Source organism: Apodemus sylvaticus, chromosome 2, assembly GCF_947179515.1.
Source record: "Apodemus sylvaticus chromosome 2, mApoSyl1.1, whole genome shotgun sequence".
NCBI classification, from domain to species: Eukaryota; Metazoa; Chordata; class Mammalia; order Rodentia; family Muridae; genus Apodemus; species Apodemus sylvaticus.
This window is the reverse complement of record NC_067473.1, coordinates 147,298,820-147,316,494: the sequence shown is the minus strand read 5'-3', so window position 1 is coordinate 147,316,494 and position 17,675 is coordinate 147,298,820. Positions and strand designations below refer to the sequence as shown.

Genomic DNA, 17,675 nt, shown 5'->3' with positions numbered 1-17,675 from the left:
CTTTCTAGCACCACCGTTCACTGTAATGGTGAACACGGTACATATAATAATCTTTTTAGCACCACCGTTCACTGTAATGGTGAACATGGTACATATAATAATCTTTCTAGCACCACCGTTCACTGTAATGGTGAACATGGACTGCCAGTTTCACAGGCTCCAGGGGCTCTCAACCTGTGGGACTTGACCCTCTTCTTCACAGGGGCGGTCTAAGATCATAAAAACAAAACAAAACACATTTACATAACCATTCATAACAGTAGCAAAATTACAGTAATGAGGTAGCAACGACACTAATTTTATGATCAGGGTCACCACAACCTGACCTGTTTTTTTTTTTTTTTTTTTTGAGACAGGGTTTCAATGTGTAGCCCTGGCTGTCGACCAGGCTGGCCTCCGAACTCAGAAATCCGCCTGCCTCTGCCTCCCAAGTGCTGTGGGCCACCATGCCTGGCTTAACCTGACCTGTTTTAAAGGGTCACCACATTTGGAAGGTTGAGAACCACTGATGCAGCGTCACCTAGGAGACACATTTCTGGGCGTGTCTTTGAGGGAACTTCTAGATTGGGTTCACTGATATTGGAAGAGCCATGCTGAAAGTAACAGGAATCCATGGGTAGAGGGTCTCAGACAAGAAAAGGAAACAAAACTGCAGGCGGACACAATCACAGCCTCCATCTCCTGCCATCGTGGCTTTCCCACTTGATGGACTGTGTCCTTCAGCTTTCGGCCCACGTAAGAAGCCTCTCCTTTCTTTTATTATTATTATTTAATCTATTTATGTGTATGAGCATTTTGCCTGCATGTGTATCTGTGTACCATGTGTCTGGAACACAGAGAGGTCAGGAAAGGGCATGGGATCCTGTGCAACTGGAGTTATGGGAGGTTGTGACAACCGTGTTGAGAACTGAACCTAAGTCCTCTGCAAGGGCAGCCGGCGCTCTAACCACTGCCTAGTGGCTAACCACTGCCCTTTGGGCCTACCTTCCCTTTTTTTAATCCTGTATCTGTCCATTATCTTATCACAGAAACCAGAAAAGTAACCAATACAAAAGCCAAAAGATGAAGCCGGATAGTGGTGGCACATGCCTTTAGTCTCAGTACTTAGGAGGCAGAGGCAGGCAGATTTCTGAGTTCAAGGCCAGCCTGGTCTACACAGAGAAACCCTGTCTCACTCCTCCACCCCCAAGCCAAAAGACAGAAAGAACCTAAATTTCCATGGTTATCCTAGACAGAAAATCTGGTGTAAACTTATTAAATTAGTTTAGCTCTAAAGAGGAATGAAGTATTAGCACACATGTATTACAGATGAACTTGGAAACAGGCTAAGTGAAAAGACTTAGGCCCCACACTTTATAAATACACACACACACACACACACACACACACACACACATGATAATCTAGAAGTCAAGTCCGTAGTAGTAAAACGAGTATTAGTGGTTGCTGGGGTTGGGAAGCTAGTGAGAAACTGCTTAGTGGGTAATTTTATTTCAGAGTAATGGAAATGTTTTGGAACTAAAGTTGTGGTTACACAACACTGTGAATGTACTAAATGCCAAGAGATGTTTACTTATAGATGGTTACTTAAAAAAAATTGTGTATTTGTAAATGCGGTTGCAGGTTGCGCACGTAGCACCGGGTTCGAATCAAGGTCAGAGGGTAACTTTCAGGAGTCTGTTCTCTCTTTCATCATGGGACCATCAAGTTTTACTCCATGACTTTTTACTCTCTGAGTCACCTTGCAGGTCCTCAAATGGCTACTTTGGAAATACTTACACAGCGGTAGGAGAACGGGAGTCTAAAGGAGGTCAGCCTCAAATTAAGAGGGATACCTTTAATCCCATCACTCAAGAGGCAGAAGTAGACTGATCTCTTTGAATTCGAGGCCAGCCTGGTTTAGAAAGTGAGTTCCGGGACAGACAGGGCTTGTTAGACAAAGAGAACCTGTCTCGAAAAACGACCAATAAACAAACAAACAAACAAATAAATAAAGAACCTATTTCAATGAGAAAAAAAGCACGTTGACAATACACATTGCCCTCCAGGTATCTATTCCACTGGAGCTGTACGAAGGTGAACAGCAGGCTTCAGTTTACCGTGGGCCATATTGCAGAATCGATTTTAACTTATTATTAATTTTTTTCTGAGACAGGGTCTCATGCAGCTCAGCATGACCGTGAACCTCTTGCCTTCACTTTCTAAGCGCTGGGATTACAGGTGTGCGACACCATATTTTTAGTTTTTGGCTAATCTGGTGTGCTACAGTGAACCCTCGATTTACAAAAGAGGAACCTGAGGTTTAATATAGTATGATGGCTTTCCCACAAAACCCGTAGGCCGCCATTCTCCATGGATGTCAACTCAGGAGAGGAAGCACCAAAGCTGGGTCCTGGGTCGTGTGTCATCATGCGCGTCTAGTCCTATGAGGGCCTCACGGGTGGCCAGACCGCGGCTGCAGCCCGCTACCGCAGGCGTCCGACCAGAGACACTCACGGTGCTACTACAGATTTAGCCCCGAAATGGCGGCCGCCGCGTGAAGCCACGCCTCCGGGGCGGGCCCAGATTCCAGGCCGGAGCGATAGATCCCCGAGCCAAGTTTTAAGCGGACAGCCGAGCCCAGGAGCTCGCGCAGAGGCAGTGAGCCCGCAGCGCCGCAGGTCGTGAAGACGAGTGTCGAGTGCAGAGCTAGCTCGCCGCTGCAGCCTGAGAGCGTCTTCGTCGCGGGTGCTTGTGCCGCCATCTTGGATGGCGGGAGTTAGAACCGAGCGAGCTTGAGGCGGGAAGGCTTCTCTGCTGTTCTCCGCAGGCCCTCAGAGAGGCCAACTAGCCGAGCTTTGGGGCGCGTGCCCTGAGGCGCGGGGCGCTAGTGCAGCGATGCGGGGCCTTCCCGGGGCCCCGTCCCCCGGGCTGGGGACACGCCGAATGTGACCGCAACCGGTTCTCTCAACCACCGCTGTCGCTGCACGACGGGACCCGGCGCTGCCCGGCTCCCTCAGGTAGGCCGCAAGGCTGACGGTGCGGCCACGGGGCGCAGGGTCGGCCAGGCCGCTGTTATCCTGGTGGCGGGCCGGGCGCGGGCCGGGTGTCATGGCCGGCGAGCCAGTTTCCACACCCCTGCTCAGATTTCCTAGTGTTTCTCGGAAACGTGCCAGCGCCTCTCCGGTGCCCAACGAGCATTCCTCTTATTTTGGCAATGGGGGAAAAATCCTCCCAGAGCTGCCCAGTGTCTGTGTTGTCACTGGGATGGGCTCGTTCTTTTTCTCTCGGGCTGCAGAAGTGGGGGGAGCCCGGCCTTGCACCTCCTCTCGGGCTGCTTCGCTTAAGTGACACCCTTTTAGGGAAGACGAGAGGAATCGGGGAAGGCAGCGAGAAACCGGTCAGTGCCCCATCACAGAGGCGTGTGACCTCGCTCGGGGCTTCCAAATGGGAGGCCTGAGATGCTCGAGATCGGGAGCCCGGCTGCCTTTTGTGTGAAGCGACAGCCTCCCAGGCTCTGCAGAGCCGGTGGATGGATGCAGAATTGGGACACCATGGGAGGCGAGGTGGCTGTGTTCATTCATTGTTCTCTCTCCAGGGCCCAGGGTGTGCCTCTGATTTTCATTCTTTGTTAGGAGGGACTGTCGGATCTCTTCTCTACGGTTGAGACGTAGCCGGGACCTGGGGAATGGGTCAGATCTGTGTATAGAAGTGGGAAATGTATTCAGGGCACGTCTGGAGGATGCCTGCATTGCGTCCTGTGGGGTCTGTGGAGATTGAGCTCCCGGGGCGTGAAAACAATGAGCGGCGATAAGGCTTGCTTTCCCAAGTGTTCTTGGGACTTAGAACAGTTAGGTGCAGAGCAGAGAATCCCCGAGGTTCCTTGCTTGCTTCTGCGCGGAGTTTGAAGGAGGACTGTTCCGCCAGGTGAGGCAGAGGGGAGGACATTGTCAGCGAAGGGAACAGCTGGCACCAAAGCACAGAGGCATAGCCTGCGGGAGTTGGGATGATTTGGGGGAGCAGCTACTAAATGCAGGAAGGCAGACGTCAGGTCTAAAAGGAAAATTGATTGCTTGTGAAGGGTCTGTGTGATGGATAGTGGTGAACTAGTTATTAACTTCAGGTTGCAAATGTTTAGTTCTTGCAGTTTGCTGCTTTGCCCCCCTCTCGCTATGGTAGTGAACAAAATTTACCTTGTTAAGTCTTGCTAACCAGTTTTGGTAATTGATAGAAAATGTTTAGTGCTTATTTGGAGATACCCTTGCAGCTATTTCTAAGGTTATATCTGCCTACAAAAACATACTTCATAAACGGTAGTATTCTTTACTAACTCTTGAGTTTTAAATCGCTGCTGACCACGTAAAACACATTCCTCAAACATACAGAAATTGGCAGATTATAGAAAGCACCCGAAAAAGTGTGGCATGAAAGTATTTTTAATTAACCCTGTTTATGTAGTAGATAGACTCTTTTCTTTGGACTGAGCCCCCAGGTTGCAGATTTGTTAAGTCTCCAGCCCTGTGAACATTATTCTTCTAAAATAGCTCCTTTGATAAAAGCTTATGCTGAAGTGGCTATGTAGAAGTAAATAGACATCAGGGGCAGTTTCCAAATCTTTGGTGTTGTGAACCACTGAAAAACACTGAGGTTCTTTGATTTGTTTTTACTCTTATCACTTCAAGGGCTAAGTAAGCCGTTTAAAATCCAGCAGCAACATTTGACCTAGCTTGAGACTGGGTACTTGGAAAAGTAAACCTGCTGATGTTTCTGTTCTGAAGGCTTATCTTTAGGTCTGCAAGGCTGTGCTTGTGCCCTGAAGTGGGATCGGCCTGCTTTGTTACGGTCTTGTCAATAGTTGAAAGAACCTTGTATGTTTGTGAAGTAGAGGCTTGGCTGAAAGGCTTTTGAATGCAGTTTAAGGGATTTGGCCCAGTAGTAAAAAGACTGAGAACCTTTTACTTATGACAAAAAGTATACAAAAATTAACAATGATACTGCATTACAAGTGCTCTGAACCCAGCTGCTTTTGGCTTCAAGTCGGTTCTCTGATGATTAAACTACTTGACAGTTTTTGGAAGTTAAATTTAATAATTGCAGAATCACTAAATATTTTTAATAGAAATATAATGACTAACTTCAGATTGCTCTTTTAGAAAGTCTGTTAGTGAATGTTTGATTATTTAATGTTAAAATTCAGACAAAACTTTGTTACTCACCTGCTACCTGAAACCATGAAAGAATGCTTTGGTTTGCTTGTTAGGCTTACTAGTAATAATCCTGATCTTGGGGGGAGCTTGTTAACTAAACAGCATACCTTAATGTTGACTTGTAGATCATAATTTAAATATTGTCTCTGCAAGACAGTGAACAAATCTAACTGTGAGGTGAAACATAAAAATCAAGCTTCAACTTAAAATTTTGTTGTGTTACTTTTCTAAAGTTGTAAGAAGACCATAAAAAATCAGGGTCTCCCACTCTTGAAAAATCAGAAACGTTGGGGTTTCCTTCTTTTTTTCTTGTTTTTTTTTTGGGGGGTGGGGTAGGGGCTGGATCTCATTGTATAGTCCTTGGATGACCTGGAACTCATGGAGATCCCCCTGCCTCTGCTTCCCAACTGTTAGGATTAAAAGTGTATATTCTTTAGGCGGATGTTGAGGGGTTTTTTGTTTTGTTTTGTTTTTGTTTTTGATATGTGTACACATATCAAAAACCTTGCTAATTGTCATCAGGTTCAAAATATACACTAAATATTTACATCAAGATTCTACTGATATGGGGTAGGTCTAAACTCTTGTCTGTAATCCTAGGATAGTAATGTCAGATTGTTTTATTTTGGCCTTCAAAGTTGAGTAAAAAGTCTTTAATTACTCATTAAAATTGGCACTTAAATTTTGTAGTGTCTGAGGCATTCTGTTACTTCTTTGCTCCCAGGATTATTTATGTAGCTCTCGGTGATTTAATTTTAGTTTTTTTAAAATTTTAATTATGCATGTATGGATATTTTGCTTGCATATATGTCTGTGAACCACATATGTGCCTGGTGCCTTGGAGGTTAGAAATGGGCATCATCGTCTGGAACTGAGTTACAGACAGTTGTGAGCTAGCATTGAGTGGATACTGGAAACTGAACCCAGATCTTTTGCAAGATGGTCTTTTAACTGCTGAGCCATCTCTATAGCCCCTTAGTGGTTTTTGTTGTGGTGATTGCTTTTATTTTATTTTATGTTATATATTCAATTTTTTTTTAACTTTTATGTACATGTGTGTATGTTTGAGTGCCTGAGTGTATGCACAGCAATGTCTGCAGTGTTAGTGGAGGTCTGAAGAGGGCATCAGATCCTCTAGAGTTGGAATTACAGGTAGCTGTGAGCTGTGTGGGTTCTGGAAAATGAACCAGATTTTCTGCAAAAGCAGTAAGTACTCTCAATTGATGAGCCATTGTTCCAGTCCACTTGTTGTTTTTAAGTACATATTCTCAGGGCTGGAGAGATGGCTCAGCAGTTAAGAGCATTGTTGGCTTTGCAGAGGACCTGGGTTTGGGTGACTAAGCACCCACATGGGGGTTTACAACTGTCTGTAATGTACCTCCAGTTCCAGAAGATCTGGCACCCTCTTGTGCGTCGTGGACACAAGGAACCACACGATACATATACATACATACATACATACATACATACATACATATATGTGTATATGTGTGTGTGTGTGTATATGCAGGCCAAACACCTAGACACATAAAATACAAAAATGTATACTTGTATTAAATAAATCTATGTAGACAAGGCTAGCCTCAAATTTGTGATGCTTCTGTTTCCGTTATCCTGAGATTTGGGATTACAGGTGTGTGCTGCAACACTTAGTGATTTCAAATGCTTGAGTTCTGAAATTGTTCTGAGAATCTCAGTTTAACTGAAGGAAATTTCTTGTGGATGGTATTTCTTTGTTATTTATTTAGCTCGGTGCAGGCTATTTGAAGGTTTTTTTTTTTTTAATTGCTCAGTGTGTTAATTGGCATTGCATTTCAGTCAGTGTACATAGTATATCTTGAAGAACACTTGACACAGTTTTATTTTTAGACCAGGTTCTAAAGGATTTAGCTGGGCGGTGATTAACAATTCTAAAAGAGCTATTTTAGAATTTGCAAACCCTCGTGATTTAGCTATGTTTACATTTTTGGTTAAGGAAGGGAAAGCAATGAGAATGTTTTAAGCGAACTCTTTCTTATATGGCACATTCCTTCAGCGAAGGGGTGTGGTCTGTGTTGTGTAGAGTCACCGTCCTCTGTTTCTCTGTCTCTCTGTCTCTGTCTGAGACAGGGTCTCTTTGTGGTTCTGGCTGTCCTAGAACTTTCATACAATGTAGACAAGGCTGGCCTGAACACACAGAGATCACCTGCTTCTGCCTCCCAAGTGCTGGGATTAAAGATATGGTGACGATGCCCTGCTTCATCTTCCTTTGTCTAACTAGTTTCTAATTTATTGTCAACCAGTAGCAAGAATAAGCACTTTGACTTAACTCTGGTTGAGTCAAGTTCTTCCCTCTTTATTTCCTTCCATCCTACTATGAAGTAAAAGTTCTCTCTGATTTTTCTTTGACTCTGTAATGACACATGATGTTTGAGTTTTTATTTTCTGTTTTTATGGGTACAGTTCTGGGAATTAAACCTAGGGCTTTAAGTGGACCAGGCAAACATTGCCATTAACACTGCCAGTCTGTTTGCCTTTCTTCAACCCCCCCCCCCACCCCCCAGATAGGGTTTCTCTGTATACCCCTGACTGTCCTGGAGCACACTCTGTAGACCAGGCTGACCTCGAACTCAGAAATCTGCCTGCCTCTGCCTCCTAAGTGCTGGGATTACAGGTGTGTGCCACCACTGCCCGGTGGAATTTTTTATAGTGCTAGGTTTCCATAAGACTCTTTTGAAAGGTACTTCTTATGCTCCCTCCTGTACCCTACTTCCTGTTCCTACCCCAGTTTAACCCTTCCTGTTCCAGTATTCTCCTTTAAACCTTCATTCCTTTATATAGTTGGTCATGAACTTGCTATGCTTCCCAGAATGGCCTTGAACTTCTAATTTTCCTGCCTCTACCTCTCAGTTGGTGGGATTATAGACATGAGCCCTCACATCCAGTTAATGTGGTGCTAAGTATCAAGTCCAGAACCTCCTGCCCCAGGTTTAAAGGTGATTTTTAATTTAATTTATTTACTTTGCATATATGAACGTTCTATGTGCATGCATGTATGTGCATCCTGCATATGTCTGTCAGGTTCCCTGGAACTGGAGTTATGGATGGATGGATGCATACACAGAATCATCCTACCATGTAGGTGCTGGCAATTGAATCTGGGTCCTCTGTAAGAGCAAGAAATGGAGCCATCTCTTTAGCTACTTAATTTCTAAATTCTTGAGATAGGGTTTCATGTAGTCTACACTGGCTTTGAATTCATTATATAGCCAAGTCTAGCCTTGCTCTAATCCTGTTTCAGCCTCTCATATGCTAGGATTACAGGTGTTTGTTTATGAAAAGTTATTATTATTTTAAGATTTAGTTATGTGCATGCATGTGCCTATTGGGGTACATGCATGTGAGTGCAGAAGCCTAAGGAATGTGAGAGGCTCTGGATTCCCTGGAGCTGAGTTACACACCTGACACAAATGCTGGAACTGACTCAGATCTTCTGCAAGAATAGCAAATACTCTTAATTACTTACCCATCTGCCCAGCACACGAATGAAGGTCAGAGGACGCACTCTATTCTTTCCTAGAAATTGAATCCAGATCATCAGGCAAGCACCTTTAACCACTGAACCACTTGCCAGCCTTAAAAGCTGTTTTTAAAAGTACAAGTAGATGCAAGCACTCATTGTGAATGGTACAGGGTGATGAGTGCAAGTTGTTCCTGTGAAGGATTTGTCTGGTGGAGGAGCTTCGCCGAGCGAACATACTGCTTGTTCTTGCTCCTGACCTTTTGCTTTATGACCTTTACTGTATAGTCATTTGTGAGTCATCTTGTTTGATAATATACCCCAATGACTGATTTCTTCTTTATGTTTATTTATTGATATTTGTGAGGCTGAGGGACCAGGCTGTTTGAGAATGAATTGAAATGCCAACATCTGATACTACTTGTTTTATAGTTTGTTCTCTCTCTCTCTCTCTCTCTCTCTCTCTCTCTCTGTGTGTGTGTGTGTGTGTGTATACATGTGTACCTGGTGAAGGTCAGAGGACAATTTGCAGGAGTATATTTTCCTACCAAGTGGGTTCTCAGGATCAAACTGCGTTTATCACCAACACTGAGATTATATGTGGATTTTTTGAGAAAAGATCTTTTGTAGTTCAAGTTGTCCTGCAACTCTGTAGCTGAGATGATCTTGAACTGATCATTTGGCCTTCATCTTTGGAGTGCTGGGATTTCCCATGTTTTACATCATAGTTCTGTTGATTATGTGCTCTGTGATGAGGAAGAATATCATGGTGGTAGGAACATGTGGTGGAGGCTACTTGCCTCATGGTAAACAGGAAGCAGAAAAAGAGGCCTGGGGACAAGTTATAGCCCCTAACAACCTGCCGTTGGTCCCTAAAGTTTTCAGACTTTCCCAAGAGAACACCACTAGCTGTAAAGTAAACCTCACTGTAAGAGTCTTTCAGCAGACATGGACGCACACTTCATATCCAAGCCATCACAGTTGCTTCCTTTTTCCTTTATATTGATATAAAGTTCTGGCTAAGTAGCCCAGGCTGACTTCAGACTCTCATTTTTTGAGCTCATGTTCCTCTTGACTTAGCTTTCTAAGTTCTGGGATTACAGGTGTAATATAATAGCATTTGCATGAGAAAGGCTAAACAATTTCATAAAAATTATTATTGTATAGGACAACTTTCAGGAGTCAGTTTTCTCATTTTATGATGTTGAAACTGGGGATTGAACTTGGGTAGTCAGGCTTGGCAACAAGTTCCATTACCTGTGGATCTGTCTTGCTGGTCTGAGAAGGGTTAATTTTTCATTCATTCACTTATTCACCTATTTATAAATAGGAGCTCACTTTGTATCCCTTGCTGGCTCAAATCTTGCAGTGTAGAACAGACTGACTTTGAACTCAGAGATCCACCTGCCTTTGCCTCCTGGGTGCTGGGACTGAAGGTGTGCATTACCATTCTGCAAAAGACTGATTTTTAAAACTACTTGCTGTGTATGTAAGGTTTGCCACAAAAATGTCTGATTTTAATGTGAAATGAAGTCATTAGTGTTTCCATCTGGTGAGCCTGAGTGAGATAACAGTGGCTTTTGCTGCTCCCCTTCTCCCCAGACTTAGTCATTTTAGCTTCTTATTGTGGGCGTCAGACTTTGCACCTTGTACATTTTGGTATGTATTGGCAAATGCTTGACTTTGTAAATGATTGCTCATCTAAAAATTATTAGTTACTACCTAAATGAAGAAGCAATTACTGATTTGGAGATGAAAAGAACAGCTGAGTTTAAAAACAGTTCAAAGAAAGCCAGAGTTTGGTCTGTACCGTTGACAGTCTCAGCAGTCAGTCTCTGAGATAGAAGGATCACAAGTTCAAGACCAGCCCGACCTACACAGTGAAACTCAAGATGAGTCAACTAACCAGCCAGCCAACCAGCCAGCCAGCCAGCGGCTAACCAGAACAGTTCAAAAGATTCAAAGAGGATAATGAAAAAACTCATTTTGTGATGAGAGTTAAAAATGAAATTGGTCCCAGGCATCTTTTACTGTGGAAATGTTTCTGAACTAGCTCATACTCAGTTTGCATTTTAAACTCAGTTACACTAAAGAACAACAAAATCTGCTTCTGATTCTTGGGTAGCTAATGCTTGCTAACATTTAGAAGGGTAGACTGGTCCATTTCTTTATGTAAGCCTGTGTTGGCTAGTCATCTGATGAAGTCACCAGTTTGTGGCCAGAAATTGAGAAAGAGTTGATGAGGAAACTCAAAATATTGACACATACCGACCACCTTGCAGTGCATGAGACTGCCCTTTTGGACTGGTTGAGAAACTGTAGCATAAGCCTTGTGCAAACTAGACCATTGCTGTTCTCTAGCTGGGATGAGATGAGAATCAGAACAGCTCATGTCTGCTCAGCAGAAACTTTGTAAGCCCCCTCCACCCAGAATGTTGTATGCTCAATTGCATTGGTATTTTCAAACTAATTACTAGAGTTAATGCTTCGTAGGTGTTCAGGTCCAGAAGATTTTTTTTTTTTTATTTTATTTAGTTAGGCTCCATTAAAAACCATTTTTTATTTTTAGTTGTATTCATGTGAGTTCAGGTGCCTGTAGAGGCTAGAGGTGTTGGATCCCCCTGGAGCTGGGGTTACAGGTGGTTATGAACTGTGGGTGTTGGGAATTGAGCTCAGATCCTTCAGAGAAGCAGGGTGTGCTCTTGGCCAGAACCTTTTGCTCCAACTCTATTTAGGCTTGTTTTTTTTTTTTTTTTTTTTAATTTTTGGAGCAAGTTTCTGGCTGTATAACACAGGTAGGCCTTAAATTCAAGATTTTCCTGCTTCAGCCTCCTAGTATTGACAGTTTAATTTGGGGCCAGAGTGGGAGGATTTATCTCTTATAGTATTCTTTTTAAATATGTAATTGTTGTGTTTTACGTGTATGAGTGTTTGTGTGCGTGTATGCCTGTGCATCACAAGTGTGTCTGGTGCCCACAGAGGCCAGAAGAGGGTGTCAAGAACTGAGTTACAGTTCTTGAACTGGGTGTCTGAACTGGAGTTACAGACAGCTGTGAGCTGCCATGTTGGTGCTAGGAGTTGAACCCAGGTCCTCTGAAAGAACAGCAATGTTCTTAACCCCTAAGATATTTCTCCAGCCCCTTTGTTTCTGTCTATCTGTCTGTCTGTCTTCCTCTTCCTCCCCCTCCCCTCCCCTGTCCTCCCCTCCTCCCTCCTTCTCCCTCTCCTGGGCCTGGAACTTATTTTGTAGACCAGACTGGCTTGAGCCCAAAGAGCTCCACCTCTTCTGGCTTGCCTGACTTATTTATTTATTTTTTGATACTTAATCATTTTTATTATCTAAATTATTCCTCATTTGCTAGGAAATGAAAAGATTTTTGATGAGGTGACAAATTGTGGCAGAGAAGTATTTTGAAAGTTGGTTATAGGTAGTTTAGAAGCGCATTGATCTCCTTCATAGGTTTCGACAGTGTGTCTAGATGGAGTGTCTAGAATTATTCTAAGGGGTCTTTAAAATATTTACTTACTCATCTACCTACCTATCTTCCTATTTATGTATTTATTTATTTTGAGACAGGGTCTCTCTGTGTTGCCCTGTCTGTCCTGGAAATCATTCTGTAGACCAGGCAGGCCTTGAACTTAAGAGGTCTGCTTGCACTCCTGAGTGCTGGGATTAAAGGTGTGTGCCACCACTGCCCAGCAGTGTTCATTATTTTAAAATTATGTGTCTCTGTGTAGGTTGTCAGTGCAGGTGCTGGTGGGCGCCTCGAGGACATTTGATCCTCTGGAGCTAGAGTTTCAAGTGGTGGTGAGCTACCTAACAGGGGTGCTGGGGCTAAGCTCTAGTCCTCTACAAGAGCAGCAGCAACTGATCGTAACCACCGAACCAGCTCTTCAGCTCCCAAAGAGCCTTTTAAAAATTTTGAGAAGCAGAGAGATGGCTCAACAGTTAGAGAATACTCTTCCATAGGATGAGGTTTGACTCCCAGCACCCACCCGGTGTCTCACAACCATAACTCTACTCCCAGGGGAATCCAATGCTTTCTCTGGCTTTCATGGGTGCATAGACATAGATTCAGGCAAAACACCATACATATAAAAATAATTAAAATAATTTGGAGATAATCTGCCATCAGGAATAGGCACGATGCTGTATAATTGATACAGAGGATATACAGAATTCTCCAAGTAATGTGAGCAGGTGGTTTATAGGCGCATAATTAATTGATCAGCCCTTATTTCAGAATGTGGAGCTTTTTTTGAATAGGTAACATTGTTAGGTAGCAAACTCAGGAAATCTACTCAGGAGGTAGAAGAGCAACTTACATTTCTGATTAATAGAGCCATCATTGCTTCTATAACAAAGAACAACGGCCGTATCACTTGGTAGCTTATGCTAACAGTTTGCTTTCTCTGTAATCGTAAAAGACTAAGAAACATGTCAGGCTGCATAGATGGTTGTACTGGAATCCCAGCAATGGAAGTGAAGGAGGGAGGATTGGTACTTCAAGGCCAGCCTGGGCTAGACAATCAGGCCCTGTCTTAACTGCAAGAGCTGGGCATGTAGCTCAGTCGTAGGGCACTCACCCTGAGCTTATTTTCCAGCTCTTGGGTTGTGGGGCACAGCATGGTGAGTGACATTAGAAGAGAATGTACATGCCAAGCAGAAGAGAAGCAACACAAGTATCCTGCCAGAAGTACACTTAGCTCTTATTACCTTATTTTGTCTTCTGCTTTCAAGCCGAGGAGAAACTGGCCACAGCATGTAACATTATAGCACAGTTGTAACTTTAGGATGGTGCCTAGTTTGCCCACAAGGAGGAATTGCTTTGTTTTGACTAACCTTTAGAACTAGTCATGGTTTGTAGTTCATCAGTGTTGTAATTACAAGGGGATTTATTTTACCCAACCTACATTTATTACCACCTATGGGGAATTTTTTTTTTTGGTAATGAAGATAAAAAAGAATGTACACAATGACTTAGTAGAAATTTTAGTGTCTTCAGTATATTTGCAGATTGTTAGCTGAATAAACAGACGTTCATGATTTTAATGTATCTTTCATTTAATGGCTAAGAAGGAAGGACCAATTAGAAAAGCTTCAGAGTATGACTGCTAAGAGAATTACAAATTGCTAATGATATGTAGTCTGTAGTTTGTTCTTTCACACATCCTACACATCATTTATAAATTACTTCGAAGTAGTATAATACTAGCATCATTACATAATAATTACCTCAAGTCCAGATTTATATACAATTTATATAATTTAATTCAGTATTACAGTAGATCTGTAATGTAAAGCCCGAGGACCTGATTTTTTTCTATATATTCATTGTGCACAGTACTGATTTCACCTATTTGTTTTTTTTAACTCTTTAAGTTTTTATCTGCTCTTTTTAACTTTTTTTTGTTTTTGTTTTGTTTTTGTTTTTGTTTTGTTTTGTTTTGTTTTGTTTTGTTTTGTTTTTTTGTAGCCCTGACTGTCCTGGAACTCACTCCGTAGACCAGGCAGGCCTCGAATTCAGAAATCTGCCTGCTTCTGCCTCTGCCTCTGCCTCTGCCTCTGCCTCTGCCTCTGCCTCTGCCTCTGCCTCTGCCTCTGCCTCCCAAGCGCTGGGATTAAAGGCGTGCGCCACCACCGCCTGGCTAACTTTTTTGTATTCTTTTTCAGCTGTAGATAATTAAACTTCAGGCCTTATCCATGCTAGGCAAGGTCTTGACCATGGAGTTATTTCCTAGTCCAAAATTTTACTTTTTCTTCATCTAAAGAAGAGATAAAAATACTTGATGATGATGCTGATGATGGTGGTGATTTGAAGCAGGGTCTCACTATGCAGTTCTGGCTGGTCTGTAACTTAACCATAGATCAGTCTGGTCTTGAATCAGAGATCTGGCTGCCTCTGCTGGGATTAAAGCCACATGCCACCCATGCTTGATTCATTCTAACAGTACTGTGAGATAACGGAGAGAACTAAATAAACTGATTTCTGCAATTCTGAGTTTCTCTTTATTGATGAAGACTTTCTACAGTTAACACTGACCACATAGTGTATTGTTGTATTCTCAGAGACTAGGGGTTTTAGTTGGTTTTTTTTTTTTTAAAGATTTATTTATTTATTATATGTAAGTACACTGTAGCTGTCTTTAGACACTCCAGAAGAGGACATCTGATCTCATTACAGATGGTTGTGAGCCACCATGTGGTTGCTGGGAATTGAGCTCAGGTCAGGGACTGGAAGTTGGCTCAGTAGTTAAGAGCACTCACTGCTCTTACAGAAGATCTGGATTTGGTTCCCAGCATCTACATGATGGCACACACTGTCTGAGTTCAGTTACAGGAGATGTGGTACCTTTTTGGCCCCTGCAGACACTGCACACAGATGGTACACATACATACATGCAGGTGAAACACTCGTACCCATAAAATAAAAATATAAAACAAAATTATTTAGAAGATTTCCAGGCCAGCCTTGAACTTATTCTGTTGCCCAAACAGGCAGGCCTTATACTCATCCTTCCGCCTTGTGTCCTTTCTCTCTATTCTCTCTGCCTTTATTTCTATCCTTTCTGTCTCTCCCTTTCTTCCTCGTGCCAGGGATTGAACTGGCTTGGGCAAGTACTGTGCCTTTGTGCCACCTTTTTTTTTCCCTAGCTTGCTTTATTTTTATAAAGTGGATTTTACTTATGTATTATGTGCGTGCGTGCATGCATGAATGCTGTAGTATGTACAGAGAAGTCAAAAGACAACTTTCAGTCATTTCCACCAAGTGGGTGCTGGAGATAGAATTCAGGTTGTCAGGTTGGTGGCAGCCACCTTTACCAGTTGAGCCATCTCACCAGCCTTGTTTCTTTGTATTAAAAATGTATTTATTTTTCTTTTCTTTTCTTTCCTTTCCTTCCCCTTTCCCTTCCCCTTCCCCTTCTTCCCCTTCCCCTTCCCCTTCCCTTTCTTTCCTTTCTTTCTTTTTTTTTTCCTGGTCTGCTTCAGCTCTGCTTGCTAAGAACTTATTTATTTTTCATTCATGTGAGTGAGGGTACCTGTGTTACTGTATAATACATACGGGTGATCAGAAGAAAAATGTTGGACTTCCTAGAACAATAGGTGCTTGTAAGTGACAGATGTGGGTGCTAGGAATTGACCTTGGGTCCTTTGGAAGAGTAGTAACTCTTAACTGCTGAGCTATCTCTCTACCCACCTATCCTCAACTTTATTTTTTAAGATGTGATCTCATAGTATAGCTCAGGTTTGCATATAACTTACTATGTAGAACCTATCCCCTTTCAGTTTCATGCTTTTAAATGAAAAAATATTTGAAGAAAAACACAAGACCTTAGTCTCATGTATCCAGGCATACCTAGAACTTCAGCTGAGTATGACTTTGGGCTTCTGATTGCCTTCCTCTGGAGTGCTGTCCTCTCCATCCTGGTACTAAGACCTGGGTGGGTTTCTTAGTGTGAATGTAATGACTCATTTGCTGAGGCATTTTTGGAGGAAGTTTAGAAATGGCCTCGTATATACAATATTTAGTGCTTGTAGAAGTGTCCTTACTTAGGAAGGACACTTAATAAGATTTGACTGCTTCTCCTAAGCAGAGTCAAGGAACAGCTCAGAATGAAGCTCACGTCAAGCCTTGCAGTTGCTTTTGAACCCCGCCCCCTTTCTTTTTTTGATGGACTATCACTTTGTTGCCCTGGCTGGTCTGCAGTTCTATGTAGACCATAGCCTCCGACTCGCAGACCCCCCTGCTTCTCGATTGCTGGGTTTAAGGCTATGTACCACCTGCCTGCCTTGGACTCCTTCAGCAGAAACATTTAAACTTTTGGTTCCTGTAGATTTAATTCTGGAAAAGCCTCTGGGATTAGTCAGGGTCATTAGCATTAGTTATTTTTACGGCAGTGAAAAGGAATTTGCTCTGACTTTTTAGGAGAGGAGCTATTCAAAAGCACCCATAAGAAAGGTTGTGTGTTCCTCCAGACCATCCTTCAGATCCTCTGTTGGGGACCCCAAGCCCAGTCCAATAGTTGGTTGCTAGTTTACAGCCCCATGGGAAGAAAAATGACTTCGGACACCCAGACAACCCAAGACTCCCAGGGACTGAACCATCAACCAAGGGGTACACATGGTTCCAGCCAAAAATGTGGCAGAGGAATGCTTTGTTGGGCATCAGTGGGAGGAGTGGTCTTTGGTCAGGTAAAGGCTCAATAGAAGCCCCAACAAAGGGAAACGGACGGAGTAGGGGGGTGGGGGGTAGGGAGGTGGGAGTGTGTTGGGTAGAGGGGCATATACATGGAGGCAGGGGGTGGGAGGAGGGGTAGGGAATCTTTGGGGAGGGGGACTTTTGGGAGGGGGAAATTGGGAAAGGTTTTACCATTGGCAATGTAAATGAAGAAGATAATAATAAAAAAAAAAAAGAAAGGTTGTGTGTGCTTCAGGGAGGCTCTCCTCTGTAGGCGGTGTGCAATAGCCTTGCTGGGCTTGAATGCCTTCTGTCAGTCTCTAATGTGAACCATTTACCATAAGTCTCAGGACTCAAACTACTTAAAACAATACTGTAAGTTCTGGTAGTTACATTTTAGTAATTACAGTCTCCCTAGATTTATTTCTCTTGAAGGTGTTTGAAGCACATTACACTTCTTAGTTAATCTTGCACCTTGCGTATGAACTTGCTTTCTTATATTTTCTAGCATCATGTAATAACTCAAAAGAAAACCAACAAGATCCTCCCAGGACCTTTAATAGTTCGTTTTCTAAATTATTCCCTCCCCTCCCCCACCTTTTAAGTTGAGATACTCAGGTAGACCTCAAATTCACTATGTGGAAAAGAATCAACTCCTGATCCTTGTGTTGTCCCTTTACTTCCCAATACTGGGATTAACTATACCACTGTGCCCAACTTTGTTTACTTATATTTTTACAAAAGATTGATTTATTATGTGTATGTGTTTGTGTGAGTCTTTTGTACCACATGCCTGTGAGTGCCTATGGA

General features: G+C 42.9%; 1 protein-coding gene across 2 annotated transcripts in view; it reads left to right on the top strand.

Moving 5' to 3' along the window:
* Positions 1–2,616: 2,616 nt before the first annotated feature.
* Positions 2,617–17,675, top strand: part of Raf1 (Raf-1 proto-oncogene, serine/threonine kinase) — a 59,471-nt gene continuing 44,412 nt past the window's right edge. The window contains exon 1 of one of the 2 annotated variants that reach the window (XM_052174602.1): positions 2,617–2,999. The gene's annotated coding sequence lies outside the window, so the exon portion shown is untranslated. Of the gene's footprint in view, positions 3,000–3,422; positions 3,546–17,675 lie in introns of those variants that run through there. The other variant, XM_052174603.1, reaches the window with a different exon arrangement.